The 16,303-nt window shown below is 41.5% G+C and overlaps 1 protein-coding gene across 7 annotated transcripts in view; it reads left to right on the forward strand.

The window, feature by feature from the left end:
- The first annotated feature begins 390 nt into the window (after positions 1 to 390).
- The window catches only part of ENOX1 (ecto-NOX disulfide-thiol exchanger 1), a 364,884-nt gene continuing 348,971 nt past the window's right edge, over positions 391 to 16,303 (forward strand). For 5 of the 7 annotated variants that reach the window (XM_051778705.1, XM_051778710.1, XM_051778704.1 and 2 more), the window contains exon 1: positions 3,405 to 3,464. The gene's annotated coding sequence lies outside the window, so the exon portion shown is untranslated. Of the gene's footprint in view, positions 412 to 3,404; positions 3,465 to 4,499; positions 4,515 to 16,303 lie in introns of those variants that run through there. The other 2 variants (XM_051778707.1, XM_051778706.1) reach the window with 2 other exon arrangements.

Genomic DNA, 16,303 nt, shown 5'->3' on the forward strand with positions numbered 1-16,303 from the left:
CCCATCTGCAGTCACTGGGAAAACTCCCAAGAGAAAGCTAGGAAGAGGAGAAGGAATCAGGAAAATTTTTAAATGCACAGTTTCTCCTTTTATCACATTTCTAATCCTATTTGCTTGGATTCTCTTTGTCTTGCTTTGTTGTTGTTTGTCTCTAGCCTGTACATTCTTGAGGCTTTCTAATGCTTCATCTTAAGGGGGAACCTGAAGAACGTATTTTCCCTGCGAACGAATAACCTGAATCTTTTTCATCACTGAAGCCAATCAGAGGCAGGAGATTACAGTCGGCGGCGGACTGAGATTTGCATATTAACAGTGCAGTTATTGAAGAATAGCTGTCTTGCATTTAGACCAAACTGTGCCTTCCGATTCGCCAGTGCCGGCTGCCAGCCAATGCAGATGAGGGATTCAAAGGTCAGATGGGTTTATTGTTGTTGTTGTTTGTTGTTTTGGTTTTTTGTTTTTTTTTTTCTTTTTTTTAAGGAGAGAACTGTGCAGTACTAATATAAATCAGACAGTGAAACCTGTGTGCAGGAAGCCAAGAAAGCGGATTGAACCTGCTTGGCACTGGCTCCATAGCGGCATGGCCACTGTGCCCTCTTCTTGGCTACCACAGAGTCTCCCTGTGTAATGTATCACATTCTGTATATTAATGTTTCAGCTTTACAGTTCTATTTCCATTAGGGGAAGATTGCCCGTGAGCCTCTTAGTGGATAAATAGGAATTTACAGCTTTCAAAAATTCTCTTAAAGCTTGCAGCGTCCACAGAAGAAGGAATTACACATGACTATTCTTGAAGCTTTAAAAGGTCCAGAGGGCCTAATTGTGCTCTCAGATATGTCTGTGCAGCTTCGATTGAAGTCTTGGGATATAATGCATGCTTATGTGACAGCTAAAATGAGTCCTTTTTTAAATTAAAAAAAATAATCCTTCAGTTATTAAAAAATTAGACTGTAAAGTCTCCAGGGTCAAGCCAGCAACTTCCCAAGAGCTATTCAGAACATAACAAAGGGAGGTCTTGGCTGGAACTCGTCTGGTACTGACCTACAATTAGCAGATAAATGCAGAACGTGTTAGTGAAAATCACATGAAGACAGTAACACCTTCTGCAGATTTTTGCATTTGTGTTTGTGTGCTTGCACTTGTCCAGGTAGTTCTGCGGGAGGGAAGGAGGGGACAATCCCGAATTGCCATAATGAGACAACCTTGTCAAGTGTTTCCCTGCTTCAGTCAGTTACATTAAACAAGACGAACACTGGCAGAAATATTTTCTTTTACCTGTGTTTTATACCAAAGCTTATGCAACAGTAAAGAAAAGTGTATTTAAAGTGTGTTGTGTTGTTATCTGTGCGTGTTTCTAAGTACAATTGCATTCAGTGTTAGGAGAAAGAGATGAAAAAGCAAATTTAACACATACAGGCAAAATACTTAAGAAATATATTCAGGCAGTGGAGTTTGTGTGGTCTTTTCTAACTAGTCCTTGATTCTGCAAGCTAGTTTACAGGTGAAATACAAGTTGTGCATGAACTTCCCACAGGTTTTTTGTGTGCTTTTCAAAAGGTGCTTGCTTAAGGATGAACAGGTTTAGGGGTGGTGCTTCAAAGGACTGAAAAGATGTGGTTTACTGTAAATAATATAGAAGAGGATGTCCAAGTTATAATTACATCTTACTTTCATCAGGGCTACATTTAACAGAAATACTCTGAGCAACTTCTTCTTTATTCAGCTAACCATATTGCCACTAAAAAGCAAAGAAAGAACCAGTCTGGAAATAAATAATCCACGTCTGCACAGCTGGACCAAGAGTGACTCCTGCTTCTTACCTAAGTCAGTGCATTAATTTCCGTGTTTCGTCCTCCATGCATGTCCTTGTGTTGCTTGGTATAGTATGTGCCAGTATTATTTGTTGTCACTTCTCAAACTGAAGCTGTGACACTCACCCTGCCAGCCAAGGGAAAAAAACTACTCACAGAGGCAACACAAGCCAGTATTGTTTAAATCAGATGAACCCAGTGGTGTGGAAATTGCTTCTGTTTCGTAAGTGTGCTTGCTGGTAGACCCAAGCTGATGGGCTGGTAAGCATATGTAATTAGCCCAATACCTGTGGATATAATTTCATATTGCTTTGGTGAAAGAAGTACTGTGGAAAATAAGAGGCAGGAGATTTTTCTATCAGATTTTCTTCCTACCACTAGAAATCATAGCTGCCGTGTGCAATATTTAATACCTGATGTTAGTTTCCACCTTTCAGCCACAGCCACTTTTCACTTACCAACTAATCGTCACCTAGAAGTATGCTGAAACGCATTACAAATGGGCATACAAAGGCTTCCTCTGGCACTAAATCACAACCATCTCTACAGAGGAAAGAGACTGCTTACAGCAGCCCTGCATGGTAATTCAGGCCAAGAAAGGAGCAGGTTTTTCCCGTTCAAATAACAGGAAGAGTTCAGATTAGCTAGCACCTTCTGTGGGAGCAGAGATGCAGCTGCAAAAGCCTTGCTAAATTCCCTGCTCAGATAAGGAGTTCAGCGGTCTCTCTGGGAGACCTGCTTGGCTCTGGGGAAGCACTTGTATCTGCTAGCACCCCTGGGCCCAGCGGCTTGTCCTGGGAAGACTTGTCCTCAGCTACCTGCCCCATGGCTTCGTGGATGAAAGGTAAGGTCAGGTGCTCTTGTCACACTTGAGGGTTGTCTCCTGCCCGGGAAATGAATAAGCAAAAAACCAGACCCTATAGCTAAGGGTGTCCCCTGAAGGGTCCTCCCGCACGAGAGGATTCCCAAATAAAGCACCGATCCCGTCGGATGGGGTGCAGCTCCACAAGCTGCACAGGGTAGCGGCCAGGGACGTTTGAGGGGGGAGGCCTCGGGGAAAACTTGCGGCAGGATGCTCTGCTCGGGGTGCCTGAAGCACCCCCTCCCTCCGCTGGGCCCGCTCCCCGTTGCCCACCCACGGCCGGTTCCCCGCCCCGCCGGCGGAGCGGGCCGCGCTTCCCGCGGCTGCCGGCGGGGCTTCTCCCTGCGTCGTGCGGCCCCAGCGCCCGCCCCAGGGGCCGCGCCCGGCACCTCCTCGGCGGGGCCGCTGTCCCCGGGACGCCGTGACGGCTGTGCGCTCCCCGCCCTTCTCACCGCCCCTCTCCCCTTTCCTCCTCCTCCTCCGGGAGCCTTGCCTCCCCTGCACACCTGCCTTGCCATTTGTCGGCGGCTTTGCTAGGAGGGGAGAATTTTCCCTCGGTCCCTTGCAGCATCCCTCCCCAGCACACATACACACACACGCTCACACACACGGCCGGGCAGAGGCAGCGCGCTGCCTGTGCCTCGGCGGCCGCTGGTTCTCCGCACCCCGGCCCCGCTCTCCCCGCCGCCGCGGGGCGTCCTTCGCCTGCTGCAGCGCCGCCGGGCCCGGCAGCCGCCGAAGGGGGGCGGCGGCGGCGGCTCCGCTGCTCCGCGGCCCCGCACCGGCAGCCGGTAGGTACGGCGGTCCCGCGGCGGCAGCCCGCCCCGGGCGGCTCCTGGCGCTGCGGAGGGACGGGGTGGGAGGGAGGGAGGAAGGGAAGGGCGGCGGGAGAGGGGCGAGACGCGCTGCCCCAGAACCACCGGCGGCGCTTGCCTCGCCCGGCTCCGGCTCCAGCTGCCCTCTCCCGGCGCCCGGGGCTGCGCGCCGCCCCCGCCGCTGCCCGGCGCCCCCCGGGCACTGGCTCTCCCCGGTGAGTCAGAAAGTTTGCTCTCCTGGGCGCCTAGTGTTTGTTGTTGTTTGGGGTCCGCCTGTTTAGACTGGGCTTTTATTTTCCCATTCCCGCTAGAGGGCTATTTATTTATTTATTTATTTGTCCTTTTTCTTTTTCTTCTTCTTTTTTTTTTTTTTTATTTTTTTTCCTTTAATTGCAGTCGCTGCTGCGTTGCAGGGAGATCGGGGCTCCTGCGCCCGGCGCTGCTCCCGCCACGCCGGGCAGCCTGCTCCGCCACACACGCGTGGGCAGGCGGGCAGCGCACCCAGGGCAGCCGGGGCCGGACCCGGGGTCCCTCCCGCTCTGCCCGAGCCCGAGAGCCGGGTGGCTGCGGCTGCGAGGTCCCCGGCAGCCCCCCCGGCAGAACAGTTTTTGGTAGCAGCTCGGGAAGAGACTGTCCCATCCCTCTCCTCTTTCTTCCCGTTCCTTGAGTGCGTGCTTTAAAACAGGTTTCAGTGAAGCTGTAGGTGACAGGATGCCGGTGTCGCCGAGAGCTGGGCACCGTTTTGTAACTAGCAGTGTTACTGTAGCGGGTTACTAGCTGGGGAACAGCCGTATCCGACCCTGGCGAGGAGGGGGATTGGTTATGGGTCGTGTCCATCTCTCGCTGCTTTGATCTGATCGCTACAAGTAGCTTGCTGTTGTTTTGGGAAGAATAAGCTGTCTTGCATTTTACTCTTTTGTTCTTTAATTCTAAATTAAAGAATGTGGTTAGGTGGGGGCTCCTAGTTCTTGGTAGGAAGGTTAGAGTCTGAATAAATCCATCTCTGGGCAGGAGAGACAAGATGCTGTAAGGTCCTTCTCACGAGTTGTGTATTTTCTATGTTGGGTGTTATTACTTCTTTTTTTTTTCTTATCACTGGGAGTTGTTGTAACATGTCAAAAGCTTTGATGGTTTTTTTGCAATGTACTTCATTAATTTTTTTCTCAAATTTAAAGAGTGATAAAATGCATCGACATTAATAAATAAGTTGAAAGGACTTTGAAATAGTGCATGTTGTGCATGGTGTGAAATTATAGATATACATAAAAGAGTAATAGCTACTGCAGTTTTTATTTAAAACCTTTTTCTCTACGACTTTGTGATGAACTCTCTTCATCTGTCTCTCAGCTTTTAAGGATGATTGGGTTTTGCAGTTGAGGTCTCCTGTCATGTTGGTGGCAATGCCTAACAGGCACCCACGTTTCTCTGATTTTCATCATCTTTCAATCTCTCACTTTGCAAAGACTTGCCACTGACAAAAGTACGTGAAATTTGCTATTGTGGCTTTCAATTTTGGATCTCCTCTCCCGGTACTTGTATTTATTTATCTATCTGTACGATTATTTATTTATTTATGTTACAACTGAAGAGGGGAGCATGAGGGGGGGAGTTGGGAATTTTCTCTGACTCTTCTATCTGTCCAAATGTACAAAAAAAAAAAAAACATAAAGAAATTAAGTCACTGAAACAACCCAGAGCTGAATTCCAAGAACAAAAATCATTGTGGCGTGCGTGCTCGCCTGCATCAGGCATTCTGCAGCATGTGGTATTTACAGAACTTGCAGTGTACAGTAGCTCTCGAGTAGTAAGAGAACGTTTTGTATCCTCAGAAGTGAGAGCACCTTTGACAAGTCAGCAAAACTATAGATACAGTTGAGGAATGCTGATACTCATGTGAGTGTGTGCATACATAAATAGTACCCTACTGTTTGAGTTCATTTTTCCTCAGGATAGTTTGTCTTCCTCAACCTGGAATTTGAGGTATTGCCCCTGAATTTTGAGGCATTTTTTACTGTTTGTCTCTGCGTGCATGTGTTTTAATGTTAGTTTTAATAGTGCTGTAAAATATAAAATAATCTGATAATAGATTTCGAAGACTTTATTGCCAGGCAAACCAGGCAATAGATCATGAAATCAGACAATAGTATTTTGTTTCCTAGCAACCCCCTACTGCAAACAGAAAACAAAACGATGGTGGATGCTTCCACATCATGATAGCTAGTGTCAAAATCCCCAACTAGTAGGTACCAAAGTACTAATTGTGCAGGGAGATTCAATCCTATTTGTTTCAGCTGCTTTGTTAATATTTTCCTTTTGTGAGAAAGAAATTTACTGGGGTAAATTTGGTTAAATGGTTAAAATTTCGCTCATCTCTCTTAATAACAGTATCTCTTAGAATGAAGAGGACACAAAATTAAATAGTAACTGTAAAATTTTTGCCAATGTGAGTGATTTGGAATAGCCTGTTCTTATTGCAGAATTGTTTCTAAATCTGTGCTATTACAGACCCTTGAAAATCAGATATATCCTCTCCTGTATCCAACATGCAGTATCTTTATGGATTTTGTTTTGTTAGTCATCCTTTAGCTTTGTGTTTTAGAACTATGTTTATTAGAATATATTGAAAGAAAAATGCTTTGTGGCTCCCAGGAATGGAAAGTAAAATCCTAAGTGCTGCTTTGCCATGTTTACATTCTTGGCACCCAGTTCAGCCCTTCTAAAGAGCCAGTGCTATCATCGTGCAGCAGGATTGGGTCCTAAGTCATGATCTTTCTAAAAGTGCTTTTGATAATGCAGTGCTTCCCTTATTTAGTGTTTGAGCATTGAAATCGCATCTCGACCCTGGACCAATCTGGGATGCACTTTGTGCACTGCCATCTATCTGAAAAAATCCATTAGTGCAAGCGAGATCTGACCCGGGATGGGTGCAGGTGTTAGTGCTCAGGAAACTGCTGGAGATGCTGAACTGCCGTAGGGAAAGGAGGTGAGCAGGCACAGATGTGTAGCTGTATGTACAGTGCAGTAGAGAAGTTTCTATGCTTTTGTCTCGTTTTTATAAAAGAAAACGGCAAAAAGTTGTTCACAGAGTTTTACCTACAAGTCTTTGCTATCCAGTGGTATTTACAGATGTCACACTGTAAATTGAAACAGAGGTAGTTTTCCTATTGGTTGCACCAGTGAGTCTGTGAAAATGAAGGTATTATTGCAGTCTGGGAAACTGTAAAATCACAAGAAAAATTTGCTGTGGGGAAGACAGAGAACTTAATCATGTATGCATTATTAAACAACAGCATTTTTGCTAGGCATGGGAGTTGTGTTCTCCGAGTGACTTAGAGGTTCATAGCATTATTTAAGAGGTACTGTATACAGTCACAGACTATTTATTTATATTGCTTATAGGTATTTTTCTGGTTCATCTCAAATACCGAGGTACAAAAGGGTTACAACAGATGCCACTTCAATAAAAAAAGTGGAAGTGGAATGGTCAGAGAATATTATGATTCTGATAAATATCTATGAGCAGCTACTTTCTTGTCTGTATTTGAAATCATGATTTTAGTGCCATAGCATATGTGGATGGTTTAGTTTAGAAAATGTTAATTGAATTTTGGAAGGCTTTATGGATTGAGAGGAAGTAGGCATTTTCCAATTTCTCTTCTCCGTTTCTTTCTCAGATGGCACCCCTCCCAAACCTTGAGTCTTAAAATTAGGTAGTCCACAGATGAAGCTTGATATGGCAGCCTAATTGCAGTCCCCACTTAACCTCTGCCTGTGTTTACCAGGCAGTAGAATGAGGGAAGGCGAAGAAAACAAAAAGTACAAAGAAAAAAACAAGGGGGGGGAGAGAAAGGTCGTGAAGTATTCTCTGTGTAAACAATGGAAGACATTTGGAAATGATTTTAAATAGTCTCCACGAAACTCCTGTTATGCCAACTGCATTTGCTGCTGGTGATGAATGTAAAATTTACATCTGCTGTAATATGGGTTGGCCACTGATGGAAATAGTCAACCCATGACCAAAACCAAAGACTAGTACCTTCTTCTCCCTTCTTCCCACTAAAGATCATCTTTTGTGGAACAGTGAGTTATGTCCATTCCACTTAAAGGCATGTGGTAGATAGCAATTAAGAAATGGACACTTTTGTTGTCTCTGTTTATGCAATGATGGTTGTGGCTAATGAGCTACTGGGGAACATGCTGCAAATCTTGCTGAGATACACGTGCTTTTTCAAATTTTTCACAAGGATTTTTTTTTTTTTTGAGGGTACTGCAGAAATAAGAATATAGAGTTACTTACTGCATGTTTTAATCCTATAACCTTAATGATTACTGCACTGAGGCATATTTACTTAGGTATTTATTTCCTTTTTTTATTTTAAGAAAGAAACAAAGCATGATGACAGTTGTGGACTCTCTTGAAGCTTCATTTTTAAAATCCTGTAACCTTAAAGCATTGAGCTGTCAATTCATGCCAAACAGGGAAAATAAACCATCCAAGTGATTATAGAAACTGAGGATTTGGCTCAGCAGAGAACTGACTTGCACACCTAACTTTTTTTTAAAAATGTATGCTTAAGTTCATCTCTGCTTGCTGAGATCAACCGGATTTAAGCAAGTGGTGAAAGTTAGGCATGTAATTAAATGCTTTGCTGAATAGGGGCCTTGAGCGAAACATATAACCTTTGAAACTAATGTCTTTGCTTTGGACTAAACAGAACTTCAGAAGAACTTGTACAGAATAGTAGAGTGAAGGAAACAAATAAGAGCAAAAGGCAAGATCACGGGGCAGGGGGTATCAAATCGGGAACTTACTGGTGGTAATAGCAATGCTGGAAGGGGCCAAGAATTAATTCATGAGTCTGGAGTGTGAGCTGATTACAGAACAGCATGGTTTGTGCTTGAGCTGTCAAGAAAAAGGTACCCATATATGTGAACAAAGAGGTGGGATTCCCTTTTTATAAGAATCTGCCTTGAACACATGAAAACTCTGAATATCGTATTAACAGGAAGGTATTGACAATTTGAGTGAAGCTCAAAGAAGAGCAACAAAATACTTGGGGGTCTGGAGGAACTAGCTTGAGGGGAAATAGACAAAAATTGACATATTTCTAGTCTGGCACTGAACATGGAGAGATAGGTTAACTACATCTCTGTATTTGAAATGTATTTTAGTCAAACCAATCAGATTTTTTTCATGCATTTTGTGCAAGAATACCTAGGATTAAATGGAGAAATCGAGGAAATAAAAATTTAAGATGAATTCTGGGCCAAAACGCAGTAATAGAAACATGTATTGTAGCCTGTATTAGTCCAGGTGTAGAGCGACCTCCTCGTGCCTCTTCAGATTTTTAAAATAAGAGTAGGCAGATTGCTAATATATATTCTGGAGAAGGCAATTCTGTGTTTTCAAGGAGATGGGGTACAAGATCTAACAGCCCTTTTTCACGTTTCTGTTCTTTTCTAGTTTCAGCTGAAGGTTACAAGTGAAGCTAGGTTAGATACTGGGCCAACCACCCTCGATTTGGCTTCCAGTCCTGAGACAGTTTAGTTTTACGCTTTTATAACTCATGACTTGGAACAGGGTCATCATATGGGCTCAGGATGAGCCAGTGCTGGGATGGTGGATGTGCAAGAATTAGTTACAATAGATTTTTCTAGTAAACAGCTATAGTTTATTAATTTGTTTGTTTTCCCTTTTAAAAACAATGAGCAGCCCAGGTGGTGTGCAGGGCACAGGGGTGACAGTTTCTTGTTTCTGCAGCATTTTGTTTTATCATCTAAAGATGCTTACTACCGTCAGGTAGCAATGATGGATAGCAGGTACTTCCTTCCTGTCCCCCCACCATGATGCCCTGATCTTGTAACAGCTGCCTCCTGTGATCTGGCTAGTCAGTGTGCAGTGTAAGTCCTGATGATTACTGCCATCAGTAGTGTGTTTTCTGGAAGAGACTGAGAAAGGGGGAGAGACTTACAGATGGTCTTTCCGAGGGTACATTTCTTTAAAAGTCTCCATCATTCATGTAGACTGGGAGAAAACTTAGCCAGAGAAGATGCAGGTTAAGGTGTAATGGCAGTTTTCTTGAGGAGCCTTTTCCTGGAATGATGTTATTACATTGATTTATCGCAATTCATTTTACTTGAAGCAAGTATTCAGAAAAAAAAATAAATTGAAGTGCAGACTGATATCATCAGGGAATGTTTTCCAACAGCCATGCCAATTGCAGAGGAGGAGGTGGATTTCCCTCTGCTGTGCTTTGTGGATACCTGACAGCCAACTGTTTAAACAAGGCCTAGTTTGGCAACTGTAAGGTAAAAACAAGTGATTCAGAATAACCCTTCTTTGCATGTTAATGATTAAAATTGTAACCCTGCAGGAGTACCCACCCTACAGGGGAAAGCTGGTCTGGGGTAGAGCTTGGTTAGTGAGACTGACCTTTGGTTTAAAGACTCGACGGTGCAAGAAAGGGGTGTTCTGAAGTAGTGGAAGCCAGATGTATGTCTTCTGTGTGTAGTATAACATGGAAAAAGTTGGTCTGTCTATTAAAAACCAATATACTCCCAATACACCCCAGGTGACTGCTTAAAAACAAATCCTCTGAGAGGTAAGCCAGGTTCAGTTAGTGCTTGTTAGTGCTTGTCTAGGGGCTGGTGGATAATGTTGGTGATGGAGGTCTGAAAAAAGGTTGAATGAAGCTGCAGGAAGTTTGGGGTTTTTTTTAGGCAAAATATAAGGATTAAGACTGATGTTGACTACCAATGCATACTTATGCTAGAAGAACATTTTTTTGGTGGGTGAATAGTTTGCTGGTGGTTGGATAAGTTAGATAAAAAGAACGCATACAATTGAGTGGATGAAGCTTGGTACATGCCGGTAATCAAATTGTGTAGATTGGTTTACTTAGGATTAGTTATGTATGTTAATAACACTCTTCTGTATAAGTGTGTCTAAGATCAGGCTTGTTGGATGGGATACTTTAGACAGAAAGGTACTGTGTAAATGTAAGATTATTATCTTCACTTTGCAGAGAGAAGCTAGGTCAACAGTAATCTTAATTACAACTTGTTTCTGTTAATAGATCTTTATTTTTAGAGTTAAGTTAAATGAGCCTTGAAAGTGGTTTTATACCGGTACTTTTAACATAGTGTTACTATTTGGGATGTGGGGTTTGGTATACTAGATCTCAACAATATTTGATGAGGAGCAGTTCCTCCATGTCCCGAATGGATAATATACAACTATTCTGGTATGACAGGTTGTCTCTATGTAGATTTTAGAGGGATCTGTGCCCTACACACGGTGTAAAAATCCTTCAGGACATAATAGCTCTGCCTGGGGTAGAATACAGTGAGGGTTTAATAGTATTTTTAACAATTCTGTTTAGATTTACCCATTCCTGTTAGGAAGCATTTTGTCAGGGAAGCAAAGAAGAAATGAGATAGAAGGAGCTGATAAAGGAGTGGGGTGAACTTAGGGAGGCAGAATGCAATAACCAGAATGAGAGGATGCTCTTAGAACGAGCACTGGTTCTTCTGCCCTTATAAGTAGTATTTCAGCAATGACAAATAAGTTTGTTCCATCTGAAAGCAGTAGATTGCTTTCTAATATTTTGTTGGTCTGACATCCTGTGAAATTATGTTATATCCTAATTCAGTGGCTGCTCTGTATATAGAATAAGAGCTTGCTATTTTCTACCAAGTGAAGCAGTTCCCTCTCATTCTGCAGTTGTAGAGGTGTTTTGGTGGCAGAGATCCATGGATTAATCTCTTCTGATGACTTTTAACAGATGTTGGAGAAAGTTGCATTTACCAAATAAGTGATCCACTTAGAGTTTTTCTTGAAGGTAGGACCCTTGTTTAACAGTGCAATCTGCTGAGATCACAACCAGGGTAGTATGGTTACAGGTGCATCACAAAGTTGTATGTTTACAATCCTCTGCTGGCAGATAAGGCACCTGGATGTGAATAAGCACTCTGCTTTGATTTACTAGCCATAAATGGGTGGTCTATTCAGGCATCCTCATGCCACCTATGCACACCCCAATCTGGCTTCTACTGTCTTCAGGCAGAGCATAAATGGAGGTATTGATGTCAGGCTGTTTCATGAGAAAGCTGAAGATTTAAATGTCCTGGAAAGTACACTTGATTTAGAATCTTCTATATGTTGCCTTCCATTAGCTTGCCTAAAATAAGCACCTCTTTGGTTAATTTTGTTTTAGCAAATGAAGGCACCCTTGGCCATTTTTTTTGTTCAAGTTTATTCATATCTTCAGAGTTACAGGAAATACCATTTATGCTGATAAATCTTTTTTTGCAGTGTAATCTCCCATTTTCTATGAACCAGATAGCCAATACCATTTTATTTCATCGACAGCCTGTGAGAGAACATGGGATTTCAGTTCCTAGAGGAAGCTGGGCTAAACTTGAGCTGAAAGCCTCAGTGTACTGTTGCCAATCTACTTAGCTATCCAGTTTCTTGCCAATTCTATAAGCTTAATACTGTTACAGAAAAACATGTGAAACCAGGTGTGGTGCATATGTCATTGGTTGAGTTTTGCATTTTTATTTTTCATGATGATTTTGTTTAACTTTCTTATCATTTTACAGAACATATGTAATGCATAGTTTATATTGTTTTCTTTGCAAAAGAGAAGGCAGCTGTAAATTCAGCCTAGGAAGGAAACTATTAACATTTTTTTAAGTGAAAGAGAAGGGCTGGAAATTGGAATTCCTTTTTCAGTTTCTTGGAAAATTTTAAGGGAGGTTATGTAACTGCATAAAGTCTCTGGGGAAAAGGAAAGAGAAGGCTTGCTGATAATGAAAGAATGAAATAGCTGCTTAGTGTAATCCACTCTCCATGAATAGTGGTGAGAAGGGAGACCTGCGCGGTCAGACCAGGCTTCATTTGTTCAAATCTAGAAGCAGGCAGAACATCTGACAGGGCAGTTCTGTATAAGGCCAGCTCGTTGGTCTCACACGTAGGTTTAGCTTTTCCACATTAACAAAGTTGATTCTGTTCGTTACTAAATAATACAAATAAAATAGAAATTGTAAAATTAATAATTTTCAGGCTCATCTTGCCCAAGAATAGAAGGAGTAGTGTGAAATGAGTTAGTCAACTCACTGTAATCAAATAGTTCTCTATACCTAAAGTATAAATGCTGCATGAGTAGCTAGGCAGAAAGGGCTAATGGCCATCTTGAAATCATAAAGAGAATCAGTTTCTTTTAGTTCTTCAATGTCAGATGGGCTGCCAGATGAAACTGTATATCGAATTGAAAGCAGAAGGTTGAATTTGATAATCCTGAAGGTGAAATCCTTTTCCAAAGCCATTCATCACTGAGGTATGGCTGTGATGATCACTGAAGTCACTGTTCTGGTTTCAGTGGTCTTCAATGTTGTTTTGTTATCAGGGAGGACAAAGACCAATAGCCACTCCGGTCTTAGAAGTGGAAAATGAAGACTTCAGACTTGGTGAGAAACTTCCTCTCATGCTGGCATTGTTGTCAGCATAACACAAAATGAGCAATATAGGGTGAGATGTAAGCCTGCATACACTGCTCTTTTAAAGACGTTTAAATTCACTAGTTCACTGTTAAATGAATGAAGGAAAAGGGAAATGGAAAACTAAAAACCCAAACCTAAAATAAACAGCACTTCTTTTAATGCAAGATGGTTCAGTCAATGTGAGAGGTGTTCAGAGAGTGGCTATAAACATCCATGCAAGGAAAAATGCAGACATTTGTAACACTCTCAGCCGTGTCTCTAAGGGATGACGTTGAATGACTGTACAAGGAGGTATTCTTTAAGTGCCTGAGGAGCAAGCATAGCAGTGGCAAAAAACAAATTGAAATGTGAACTTCTGAGGTAGGTTTTTCCTGATGCTGAGTTAATCTTGTTGAGAAAGAACTATCTGTGTAAATAGGAATTCGCTGGGCAAAAAAAGTAAGTATGTATGCTTCCTTCAGTTACCCATGGACATCCTCTGAGGAAGATCTTATCTTTATTTTAGCCTCTACTTGGTGGTCCTCAATAATGCAAATTTATCTAACTGAAATTGAATGAGACTTTTGTAAAGAATTTTTATACTGCATTGTATGATTCTTTTATATTTTTATATAAATACAAAAACTCCCTAGAGAAGCAGAAATCTTAGGAAGGCAACTAATGATGGTTTCAGAAGGATTTCCACCAGGTACAGCCCGATGACACTCCAGTTCAAATGGAAACTTTATTCATCTAACTTGCAAATAACTAACACCAAATATTTGAGAAAAATATTGAAGGCTGTCTCAGCAGCTGTTAAAACTGAGTTGCAAGATTAATGTTTTAAGTGAAGATAGAGAACAGGAAGAAGTCTGACATACAAGGAAAAAAGTCTGCAATGACCACAGTGAGTAGAGTAAAAGTAATAGGCTGAATATTGCAAGAAATAAAAAGTTTAGAAAAATGTTTTTAGTAGTAAGGATGCAGAGGGATTCTAGAATTGATCATGTAAACACTGTGGGGCTTTACCAGTTGAGGTCTTCAAGAATTTGATAGATATAACTGTGTTGTCTTTAAAGGATGCAATTGATCCTGTTGCATAGTTGATTCCAGCTCTATTTGTCTGTGATTCTCGGCAAGCCTTACAGTGACTGGGATAAAAGGAAGTGTGACAGTCAGAAGGAGCATGGTTTCCTAACTTAAACTGAAATCCAGACGATCAGTCTGTTATCCCCATTTGTGTCAAAACACTGAAATATGTAGCACTTGTTGTATGAGACATTGGCAGTTGAACATGGTTGAAAATATTTTATTCCCTGCCCAGCTAAGTGTGGGGCATTTTTCCGTGTTTCACTATTAGGGTTGAGGCATTTTGATAAATTCACTTTGTCACACACTGTCCTGTGCTAATGCAAGTTGAGGTTCATACCTGGCTGATGCAAGAACATCATAAAGCATAGGTAGAGAGAAAACTAATCTGTCTTCAAAAATCTTATGTAGATTTCTCCCAAGTTGTTAAGGCACAATTGAAAATAGACTAAAAGAATGGTAGCCGAGACTGTTTAGAGATTTATGACTCAGCTACTGTGTTTTTGTGTATTTGATTTAGAGTTATGTGCTTTCAGTTTTGGACCATGTTGGAGGAATAATCATGTTACAAAATTAATTCAGTAGTCTGCGCTTGCTATTTTAGCTAGTAAAAGCTTTATGGACTTCTTACAGTATTTCCAGTGGCTGTCTTCAGTCAGGAGGAGGAAAGTTGCCTGAGTTCTGGGAGTGTGTGGGGAAAAGACTGAGGGTCCATTAGATTCCAGTCTCTTCTTTTCTCCAGACGTTCACTCCATAACTAGTAGTAAAACTAGCATGTAGACCAATACAAATAACGTAGTATGTTTGGAGTACCAGAATTCGAGTTCTTTTGGCAGAGAATTTTGAACTCTCCTAGGAAACAAATGAGTTGCTGTGCATTATATGTTCATGGAAATTGAGTCCTTTTTACATGAGTAATGAGTCAAATGTTCTTTTAAGATGTATGGGGGCCAGATTCAGATCTCCAGTGATTTAAATTTTGAGTAATTCAAAAGATACTCATGAGTTATACTTCAATAACAGATTGCAATCTGGTTCTTATTCCGTAAGATTTTAATATGGTTATAAAAGGGATATTCATCTTCATTTTCTAAATGTGTAGTAAGTTACCTAATTAATCCAATATTGTCTTCATTCTGGAGGAAGCTGTTTAACTCGAATTTCTTTGTCAGATACCATACAGACAAGCTCATGTGGTGGTAACATTAACTAATGATAGAGTTATCCAGATATACAGTTCTGTCATTAACTTGAATTACGGTGTAACTCCACTTTTTTCAGGAGAGAAAGACCACAGTGTTGTAGGGAAGAAAGCATGCTATTTTTGTAGGCACTATGCAATTAACTCATATAACCTCTGTGCTCGTCATGCTTTGTATAAGATCCAGGGTCACCAACTGTGGGTCATTTATATGAGAACAAAGACCCTGGGGCTGAGAGACAGTTTATTAAGATAATACTGTGTTGTGAAGATCAGCTGTCACAGCAGTTGCCAATGAAAGCGTGTCTGTATTTACTGTATGCTTGCAGTCAATAAACCTAGCTTGAGTTGGGATGCTTTGAATACTAAAGGATGGGGAAAATAACCAGGTAAATGGTGATGGTGATGTGAGCATGGCGCCAACCTTACCTTGTTTTCTGCAGGTTTTCATTTAGTGGTGAATGTTCCATGGATTTTCTGATGCAAGGTTAAGTACCTAGCATTTGTTTATTATTTGTTCACTTAATAATGTTTATTATTTTCGTTCTTTAATCATCCACTTATTTTCATTAAAATGAGAGAACTCAGCCCTCTGTCAGTTTTGGTTGTTCTTGACCAATGTTACCCAAAGTTAGCAAAGAGAAGGGAGGAGAAACAGATAAAGATGCAGACAGAGCATTGCTTAAGCTTCATTCTCAGGAAGTAGGGCTAAAAAATACTTTTCTTAGATGTTTCTCTTTCCAGATAGAAAAAACCAAAAATTGAATTGAATTCTTTCATCCATGTCAAAGAGTACAAAGTATGTTGTCACTTGCTGGTGCCTCAGTGTATTTGTCATTGGGAAGCCCACAGCAATGTGCTTTCTAAATAGTTTATGAAAAATGGACATAATCTGTTTAAAGCAAAATAAACTTGTTGCTTTTATCTGGTAAAGCAGAACAAAGCTGCTGTTGTTTGAGGAATACTTGTTGTCCTTACAGTGTGTGTTATGGCAAGTCTGGTGCCTTCCTACTAACCATAGTAAGAGAAGCAAGTTCTTCCT

This window comes from Manacus candei, unplaced genomic scaffold (assembly GCF_025592945.1).
Source record: "Manacus candei isolate 608988 ecotype Guabito, Panama unplaced genomic scaffold, ASM2559294v1 h1tg000014l, whole genome shotgun sequence".
In the NCBI taxonomy this organism is placed as follows: Eukaryota; Metazoa; Chordata; class Aves; order Passeriformes; family Pipridae; genus Manacus; species Manacus candei.